The sequence below is a fragment of the Triticum aestivum genome, chromosome 7D, assembly GCF_018294505.1.
Source record: "Triticum aestivum cultivar Chinese Spring chromosome 7D, IWGSC CS RefSeq v2.1, whole genome shotgun sequence".
NCBI lineage: Eukaryota > Viridiplantae > Streptophyta > Magnoliopsida > Poales > Poaceae > Triticum > Triticum aestivum.
This window is the reverse complement of record NC_057814.1, coordinates 118,145,858-118,156,384: the sequence shown is the minus strand read 5'-3', so window position 1 is coordinate 118,156,384 and position 10,527 is coordinate 118,145,858. Positions and strand designations below refer to the sequence as shown.

General features: G+C 42.7%; 1 pseudogene; it reads right to left on the bottom strand.

Moving 5' to 3' along the window:
- Nucleotides 1–2,119: 2,119 nt before the first annotated feature.
- LOC123165548 (uncharacterized) overlaps nucleotides 2,120–10,527 on the bottom strand; it is a 39,698-nt pseudogene continuing 31,290 nt past the window's right edge.

Genomic DNA, 10,527 nt, shown 5'->3' with positions numbered 1-10,527 from the left:
TGCATGATTAGTACATAATTACACTCCGGCGTCAAGTGAAACAAGCGACAAGCAAATCACTTTAATGTGTCAATTGACACTACCTACAAGATTAAATATCATGCATGCTTATAAACCATAAAATACTATGCAATATTTAAAGCAAGTTATATATAAGCATGATCAAAGAGAGAGGCATGCCTACGTTGACGAGTCCTTCATCTCCCTATTCCAGGTGGTGCTCCTTCCCAGTCATGTCATCTCCTACTCATTGTAATAACAAATAAAATAATATAAATAAACTAGCAAATATAATTCCAAATAACATCAGTATACAAATTGAGTGTCATGAGGTAGCATGATGAAGAGGTAAGTAGAGAGGTTTTTCAGCGAATGGTAGGGTCTAGGTTCATCGCCGCCAAGCAACAATTCACCAACAAGTCTAACCATTCTACTATGAATTATGCTACTGACCAGTGTACTATTACCCATTATATACTATTGACACTACTATTACCCATTATATACTATTGACACTACTATTGCCCATTATATACCTAGGCTAGAAACATATCAAGATTGAACATAAGTACATAACACTAAACATAGCATGGCAATACATTAAATAATATAAGACCATGGACATTTCAAGCAACAAGGTGCCATGCTTAAAAGTAATAATTAACAAAAAAATACTTAGATGAATCTCAATAACAGTTAAACACCAACTATGAATTTAGCATAGCATAAAATAATTCTATCGGTTTTTTCAGATGGAAATTAAACACCAAATTTAGTATAGTTATATATAATGAGACTACGTACAGCACCAAAATGATCAACTCAAAACAATATACGCAAAAATAGTTTTAATAAATAAAATAGATCATAAAATAATTTTAGAAAATTATTAAATTCTCCAACAGTAGAAATAAAAATCGAGTGATTTCCAAACCTTTTTTTTTTGCCGGTGGATTCCCGAACATTCTATTGCCATATCAAAAATAAACTAACACCAAACCAACTTTATGGAACTCAAACTACATGGAATTAATCAGATCTGCCCATTTTGACTGGATTTAACATATACTAGAACCCAAAATGTACTCAAAGGATTTGAAAACTATCACCACCATCACGTCCTGACATCGCTTCCCTCAAGAGAAAATAACACCTCCTGCCATCGCTCAGGTTCATACTACGGGTTTAGGTTTTGGTTTGATTACCCAGCCATGTCGCCGATGGTGATGTCGAGGTCCGCGTCGGTGTGCTGCGTCGTGGCCGCTGAACTCCGTTGCCGTCCAAGTGGTTGGCATGCCTCCTGGCAACGAAGCGAATCCTGTCACGCGGATGGAATGGCCGGACCGGTCCTCAGGCGACTCGACGGTGGTGTCAGTCCCGAGCGGAAGCGGCGGCCTGGCCACGCGAACTTCCAGGAACAGATGTCAGGGAGGTGAGCAATGTCGAGAGGCGAGAGGGTGCCTGATGTGCGCCAAGACGGGTAGGAGTGCTTACCTCCGGCGGCGGCGGGCGTAAGACGGCGCGGACCGTCAGTTTCTGGAGGTGGATTTAAACGGATGAGTAGCAGAATCGGTTCGTGGACCGATGGAGCGGCGGGGATCACGCGTGCTGCCGTTTCTGCTGCTTCGTCTTGTGCATGCGTGTGCGCGCATGCTGAAGGAGGAAGACAACGAAGCGTTGGGGATGGACCTCCGGCCCGGTAGCTTTGTTGGTTGAACTTTGAAACAAAAAGAAAAGAATAAAAAAGAAAGGAAGAGAGAGAGAGAGAGAGAGTCTGAAAAAAAGGAAGAGAGAGACAGGATTCAGTGCACAGATGATCGAAATTGCTCTCCATGCGGCATTTGGTATATGATTCCCGTCCGACATTAGAGATACAGAAAGATGGACGTCAGGGAGGCGGCGGCCAAGGAGATACGCGAAGATGATCTTCCCAGAAACCTGCGGGGAGAACAGACCACTTTTACGGGATTATCTAAAGTTAAGGCCAGTTTACGAAACTATTGGTCTCAACTTCAAAGACGGTTAATTTGAAGATAGGGGAGCTGTTGGAGTTACTCTCACTGATTCCGCAGTCTAAAATGGACACCAGTTGTTGAAGATGAAAATACACACCCATTTTCTAATTCTTCCTGCGCTTTTCCCTGGGAGAAATCACATTAGTTGACGCCCCCACGTCTTGGTGACCAACCATTGAAACTAAGATGAATTGAGTTTGAGGGCCAGTAGGTGGAGAAGAAAAGGCACTCATGTCACTGGATTTTCTCTGCAGGCTATGGCAAGGCATGTCGTTACAGCACCCATGCTCATCTTTGCTCCTACTCTTGCATGGTGAACTGCTTGTAGCAGCCGGCGACGATGGCGCCCTGCACTTCATTGGGCCGTTGTTGATATCTCCAATAGGGCTCAGCTCTTTGCTCCGCGACTCATCCTGGTTGATACTAAATGGAAGAGGACCCTTGCGCTTCTTAGGGGAGGGTTTTCCAGGAGTAGCAAGCCCTTTTGATGATTGAGGTGAGAGCACAACATCCCCAGCACTTGCCGAAGAACTGGGCTTGGCATTGTAGATTTTGGACGACTCTCTCCTATAATACATAGAATTTAAAATATGTCACTCTTAATATGTAAGATAGCACGATGGCGATAATGCATTATTGGCTGGAACGAAAAATTCAAGCATGAAGGTGCCATGGTTATCCACCAGCTAAAGAAAAAGATATTCTTCTCATCTAGCTGATTGGTTAAACCATCTTGTATAATCTTCTCTTTTCTTTTCTTGAAATCTACGAATAAGCTCATTATGATGTGAATAAGTACTAAGTTAGATTAATCTGGATAATACCAATGATATTGAACAATGCCCAGTGAATAGAAATTTACACCATGAGCATTTCAGTTGTGGCCGTGGATGCAAAAGTTCCTAGCAAACTAGGGTCTTCATGTTCTGTTAAGGTTGATTGAACTAGAAAAAGCTACATATCTCCTTAAACTTGTGTACAGCATATGTAATGAAAGAACACTACTTAAAAAGAACAGCTAGAACTGCCGATTTACACATTATAAAGATAAAAACTCAAGTAAGGTTCATGAACAAATAGCTTCAGGGGAAACAAACATAGCACAACAACGAATTGCTCTAGCTAGTACGATCATGTGCAGCTGCAGCGATAAACATTTGCATTCCGTCTGGAAATAGATTTGACTTTTACACCTCTAGATTAAGACATGCTGAATTTCTGATAGATAGTTTGGAAAGTTTTCATGTTTATGTATAAACAACGCATTTATATATTTTTTTCCACATGATTACCTCGTAAACTGATGCTTAAAAGAGCACTGCAGTGCTTTAATGATTGCTTAATGCTGGTTACTATTTTAATTACGGAAGTACTTTACGGATGACTTTCGGCTGAACGACACTCACACGATAGCTAATCTAACCGTCTGCTGCTGTGTAAACTTGCCCTGGATGGTTGGATATAGTATGTCCTCTGAATTTCGTCTGGCAACTGTCGTCCACGTAGCAGTGCTCTTTAATTAACCCAGAACAAAGTAGTGTTGAATGTTGGAACTAACGGTTATACAAACCTGTGTCAGATTTAGGAAACCACGAGCAACAGAAATTTTGGACTCTTGGGCGGCGTATATAGCAATATAGCATGCTTAGTTATTACTAGCATTGCCCGCGCGGCGGCACGCCGCGCCCCATTGATACGTTCCGTTCATAAAAAGTGTTTTTATTGTTTACAGTAAGACTCAATTTAAAGCAAGAGTATTATATATGTGAGATTGTGGCCACAAAAAGACAAGTTAGAAAGAAGACATTTATTATCACAATACATGGTGCATGCATGTGTGATGCCCCGTAGGTGTTGGCATTACTAAGAATTGTAGTTAATGGTTTTGCATTAGCCTGCACTCAACCAATGATAAAAAGGACTGAAATTGTAAAGAGTTACTTACTGAAAGCCACCATAATAATCAATACCAGATTTTGCTGAATCAAAATAGAAGTGTTACATCAGTGAATTTATCAGTGCTAAGAAAGCCATCTATAATGTAATCATAATGAAGAAAAGAAATATATAACAGCATGGCAGCGACTTGAATCAGGAGAGAAGTTTGAATATATTTTATGGCATGACTTCCGATGTAATGAAACAAATCTAACTATATTACAAATATAGTTAACAACTGACTACTTGAAGAACGTGAGAAGATATATATCCTAAAACTAATAGTATTACTTTACTGGATCAGTTTATGATCTTCTGTACTCACATTCTTCTCATATATTAGCAACAGCTATATTAAAACTCAGATTATCGCTACTTAGAGCTTCTCTGTTAGCTATGGTCATATTAGGTTTAATCTTGAGAGAAATGGTAAAGTTTGCAGAGTGACCAAGGATATAGACTATTAACTACCACTGAATGTTTGTGATGCTGATTGCATGAAAATTTTGCTTGCCACGGTTGAGGGTACAACATTCAGTTACACTAGTAGAAAAGAGGGCTTTGGTTCAGGCCGGGTCAGCCCATTAGTCCCGGTTCAGTCCAGAACCGGGACCCATGGGGGCACTGGTCCCGGTTCGTGAGGCCAGGGGCCTGCCGGGCCTCGTGGGGGCATTGGTCCCGGTTCGTCTGGCTCCTTTGGTCCCGGTTGATGGGACGAACCGGAACCAATGGGCCTTGCTCCTGGCCCACCACCATTGGTCCCGGAAGGTGGCTTGAACCGGGACCACAGGCTGCCCTTTAGTCCTGGTTCATGCCACGAACCGGGACCAATGAGGTGCCTATATATACCCCTCGCCCGCGAGCAGAGCACTCCAGTGCTCTGTTTTTCTCTGGCCGGCGAGGGGAGGGCTTTGTGGTGCTGTACCTCACCTCCTATGCACATGAAGTGTTCGATGAAATGCCCGAGCCACACTAGTTAAGCTTTCTCGTCTCGAAGCTCGACCTCAAAGCTCCATTTTCCTCGAGATTTGTCTAGGTTTAGCGGCCCGTCACGTCCCATTCCCGTCTTCACCGCCGTCGATCGCCCGCGCCGATCTCGTCACCGGCACCACCGTGGTGAGCCTCTTGTTCTTATCTTCTTTCTGAAAGAAAAAAATTCTTACTTTAGATAGATACTTGTCTAATTTTTTTTACTATTTTATTGCTTGTTATTATATAGTGCGATGGTTTTGGTATCCACCCCCGTCAGCCCTCGTCCTGTCTATGATTCAGATGTGGTATATAATATCTTTATAACTATTGGTTCATTTATTGTTTATTAAAATTATGCCGACCAACGTGACATAGATTTTATTTATCTAGGAGGTATGTGAACCGGAAATTCCAACCGGCCCTATTGTCGAGAGGTTAAATTTAGTTGAAGAAGAAAATAATTTCTTGAAGGAAAAAATAAAAAAAATTGAGGAGGAGAAGATGATATTGGAGTTGCATGTTGCGGATGTCATCGATGATCACAAGATCAAGATGGATGCAATGCGCTTGAAGATTAGAAAGATTAGAAAATATGTCATTCATACCAAGGCTTGGTATCATTATGTCGTTGGATCAATTGTTACCTTGGTTGCGATTATGATCGCATTTGTTTTCGCATTGAAATGTTTTACATAGTTTCAATGTATGGTTTAATTAATTAGATGCTCTGGAGAGCTATATGTTGTTAGATGAGAACTATGTATGTACTTTGGTTTTAATGTCATGATGTCTATTAATTTGGTCACTTAATTATCTATTCATGATGTTCTGTAATGGTTTTTGACACACTTAATTATATATAATGCACGCAGATGAACCGGCAATGGATGTACGGTGACAGACACACCTCCGAGTACATTAAGGGCGTGCATGATTTTCTCGAAGTGGCTGAGGCAAACAGGAAGAATGGTTTTATGTGTTGTCCATGCCCTAAATGTGGGAATACGAAGTCTTACTCTGACCGGAAAATCCTTCACACCCACCTGCTTTACAAGGGTTTCATGCCACACTATAATGTTTGGACGAGGCACGGAGAAATAGGGGTTATGATGGAAGACGGCAAAGAAGAAGAGGACGATGACAACTATGTGCCCCCTGAATACGGTGATGCTGCAACGGGGGAAGCTGCTGAAGATCAAGAGGAACCAGTGCCCGATGATGATGATCTCCGCCGGGTCATTGTCGATGCAAGGACGCAATGCGAAAGTCAAAAGGAGAAGCTGAAGTTCGATCGCATGTTAGAGGATCACAAAAAAGGGTTGTACCCCAGTTGCGACGATGGCAACACAAAGCTCGGTACCGTGCTAGAATTGCTGCAGTGGAAGGCAGAGAATGATGTGCCTGACAAAGGATTTGAGAAGCTATTGAAATTGAAGAAGAAGCTTCCAAAGGATAACGAATTGCCCGACAGTACATACGCAGCAAAGAAGGTCGTATGCCCTCTAGGATTGGAGGTGCAGAAGATATATGCATGCCCTAATGACGACATCCTCTATCGCGGTGCGTACAAGGATCTGAACGCATGCCCGGTATGCGGTGCATTGCGGTATAAGATCAGACGAGATGGCCCTGGTGATGTTGACGGCGAGCCCCCCCAGGAAGAGGGTTCCTGCGAAGGTGATGTGGTATGCTCCTATAATACCACGGTTGAAATGTCTGTTCAGAAACGAAGAGCATGCAAAGTTGATGCGATGGCACAGTGAGGACCGTAAGAAAGACGGGAAGTTGAGAGCACCCGCTGACGGATCGCAGTGGAGAAAAATCGAGAGAAAGTACTGGGCTGAGTTTGCAGGTGACCCAAGGAACGTATGGTTTGGTTTAAGCGCGGATGGCATTAATCCTTTCGGGGAGCAGAGCAGCAATCACAACACCTGGCCCGTGACTCTATGTATGTATAACCTTCCTCCTTGGATGTGCATGAAGCGGAAGTTCATTATGATGCCAGTTCTCATCTAAGGCCCTAAGCAACCCGGCAACGACATTGATGTGTACCTAAGGCCATTAGTTGAAGAACTTTTACAGCTGTGGAATGGAAACGGTGTACGTACGTGCGATGAGCACAAACAGGAGGAATTTAACCTGCACGTGTTGCTATTTGTAACCATCAACGATTGGCCCGCTCTCAGTAACCTTTCAGGACAGACAAACAAGGGATACCACGCATGCACGCACTGTTTAGATGACACTGAAAGTATATAGCTGGAAAAATGCAGGAAGAATGTGTACCTGGGCCATCGTCGATTTCTTCCGACCAACCATCAATGTCGAAAGAAAGGCAAGCATTTCAAAGGCGAGGCAAATCACCGGAAGAAGCCCGCCATGCGTACCAGTGATCACGTACTTGCTATGGTCAATGATTTACAGGTAATCTTTGGAAAGGGTCCCGGCGGACTAGCTATTCCGAATGACGCTGAGGGACACGCACCCGTGTGGAAGAAGAAATCTAAATTTTGGGACCTACCCTACTGGAAAGACCTAGAGGTCCGCTCTTCAATCGACGTGATGCACGTGACGAAGAACCTTTGCGTGAACCTGCTAGGCTTCTTGGGCGTGTATGGGAAGACAAAAGATACACCTGAGGCACGGGAGGACCTGCAACGTTTGCATGAAAAAGACGGCATGCCTCCGAAGCAGTATGAAGGTCCTGCCAGCTACGCTCTTACGAAAGAAGAGAAAGAAATCTTCTTTGAATGCCTGCTCAGTATGAAGGTCCCGACTGGCTTCGCGTCGAATATAAAGGGAATAATAAATATGCCAGAGAAAAAGTTCCAGAACCTATAGTCTCATGACTACCACGTGATTATGACGCAACTGCTTCCGGTTGCATTCAGGGGGCTTCTACCGGAAAAGGTCCGATTAGCCATTGTGAAGCTATGTGCATTCCTCAATGCAATCTCTCAGAAGGTGATCGATCCAAAAATCATATCAAGGCTAAGGAGTGATGTGGCGCAATGTCTTTCAGTTTCGAGCTGGTGTTCCCACCATCCTTCTTCAATATCATGACACACGTCCTAGTTCATCGAGTCGACGAGATTGTCATTCTGGGGCCCGTATTTCTACACAATATGTTTCCCTTTAAGAGGTTCATGGGATTCCTAAAAAATATGTCCGTAACCGCGCTAGGCCAGAAGGAAGCATCTCCATGGGCCATCAAACAGAGGATGTCATTGGGTTTTGTGTTGACTTCATTCCTGGCCTTAAGAAGATAGGTCTCCCTAAATCGCGGTATGAGGGGAGACTGGCTGGAAAAGGCACGCTAGGAGCGGACTCAATAATATGCAGGGACGGGCATTCTTGGTCTCAAGCACACTACACAGTTCTACAGAACTCTACCTTGGTGACCCCGTATGTCGATGAACACAAGAACAGTCTGCGCCCCAAACACCCGGAGCAATGCGACGACTGGATTACATGTGAACACATGAGGACTTTCAGCAGTTGGTTGGAAACACGTCTCAGAGGTGACAACACTGTTTGTGATGAGCTGTACCCGTTGTCCAGGGGACCATCTTTGACTGTATTGACTTACAAAGGATACGAGATAAATGGGAATATATTTTACACGATCGACCAAGATCAAAAGAGCACCAACCAAAACAGCGGTGTCCGCTTTGATGCAGCAACCGAGAGGGGAAAGGACACATATTATGGTTAGATAGTGGACATATGGGAACTTGACTACGGACATGATTTTAAGGTCCCTTTGTTTAAGTGCAAATGGGTCAATCTGTCAGGAGGCGGGGTACAAGTAGACCCACAGTACGGAATGACAACAGTGGATCTGAAAAATCTTGGGTACACTGACGAACCGTTCATCCAAGCCAATGATGTGGCCCAAGTTATCTATGTGAAGGACATGTCTACCAAACCGAGAAAAAGAAAAGATAAGGAAGCGAATACATCATACGATGAGCCAAAGCGCCACATAGTTCTTTCAGGAAAAAGGGACATCGTGGGAGTGGAGGGCAAGACAGACATGTCTGAAGATTATGAAAAGTTTCATGAAATTACTCCCTTCAAAGTCAAGGCTGACCCAAGCATCCTGATAAATGATGAAGATTATCCATGGTTACGGCACAATAAGCAAATGACACAAGCGAAGAAAAAGTGAAGACTTTCTCCCGCAACTATTATGATGATACCATGCCAACTTTGTAACACACGAGTATGATACCATTGTCCGTTTTGTACACGAAGTGCATCCAGTTTTTGCCATAACCCTCTCAACTTTCTTGCACATGCTATGTGGATGAAATGATGATACCATGCCAACTTTCAACCGTTTCAGAGTTCATTTGAAATGCTTTTCAATTTCAGGGTCTTATAGCTCAAAATAATCAATTAATGCATGAAAAATAACAAATGAAGTCAGAAAGGGTTGAAAATTGATGATGTGGCTTTGAATGGTGCATTTTGAACACACAAAAAGTCAGGAGTTCAAATAAGTCTTAAAAAATAAAATCCCTTTGTAACAGACGAGTTTCCGTATGAAATCCTGATACTTCAAAAGAGATTGTCCGTTTTGTACACGAAGTGCATCCAGTTTTTCCGTAACCCTCTCAACTTTGTTGCACATGATATGTGGATGAAATGATGATACCATGCCAATTTTCAACCTTTTCAGAGTTCATTTGAAATGCTTTTCAACTTTAGGGTCTTATAGCTCAAAATAATCAGTAAATGCATGAAAAATAACAAATAAAATAAATAAGTAATTAGAAACAAAATAATATAAACTTTAATAAAATATATAAGTAGAAACAAAATAAAATAAACTTTAATAACATAAATAAAATTAAGTATTCTCTGTTCAAAACATTATAAGCAACCTCTAGTATTATTGAAACTAAAATTGATGCAAATAAAATTATCGAAGTATTTTCTGTTCAAAATCATTGAAAGCAAAAAGAATTTTCATAAAGAACTTTTTTGTTAGAAACTTTAATAGCAAAAAGAATTATCATAAAGTAAAATAAATAAGTAATTAAAACAAAATAAAATAAAATAAATAATTTTTTTGTTGTAAGTAGAAACAAAGAAAAATAAAGCAAAAAAGAAAACAAAAAAGCAGGCAAAAAATAAAAAATATGCCAACTACTGGGCCACCACGGCCTGAATACGACTAGAAACCCATCGATGGGCCAGGATTCAGGCCCGCAGAAGGCCCAGTAGGCCCATCAGGCATAGCAGTGACAATTAGGCCCGTAAGCCTGCAATGGAGAGGAGCTCGAGGGGGGAGCGGCAGTGGGGCTTATAAACCACTGCACGCCCCTCTCAACTAGCGAGGTGGGACTAAACTTTCGACGCGGACGCAGCAACACAAGGCCTACTAAAGGGGTGCATTGGTACCGGTTCGTGGCACCAACCGGTACCAATGCCCCCCCTTTAGTCCCGGTTGGTGCCACCAACCGTGACCAAAGGCCGCCGCTTCCCGCCCTTTGGGCTGCTGAAAAGAGGCCTTTCGTCCCGGTTGGTGGCACCAACCGGGACTAAAGGTGGCATTGGTACCGGTTTGTGCCACCAACCGGTACCAATGGGTTTG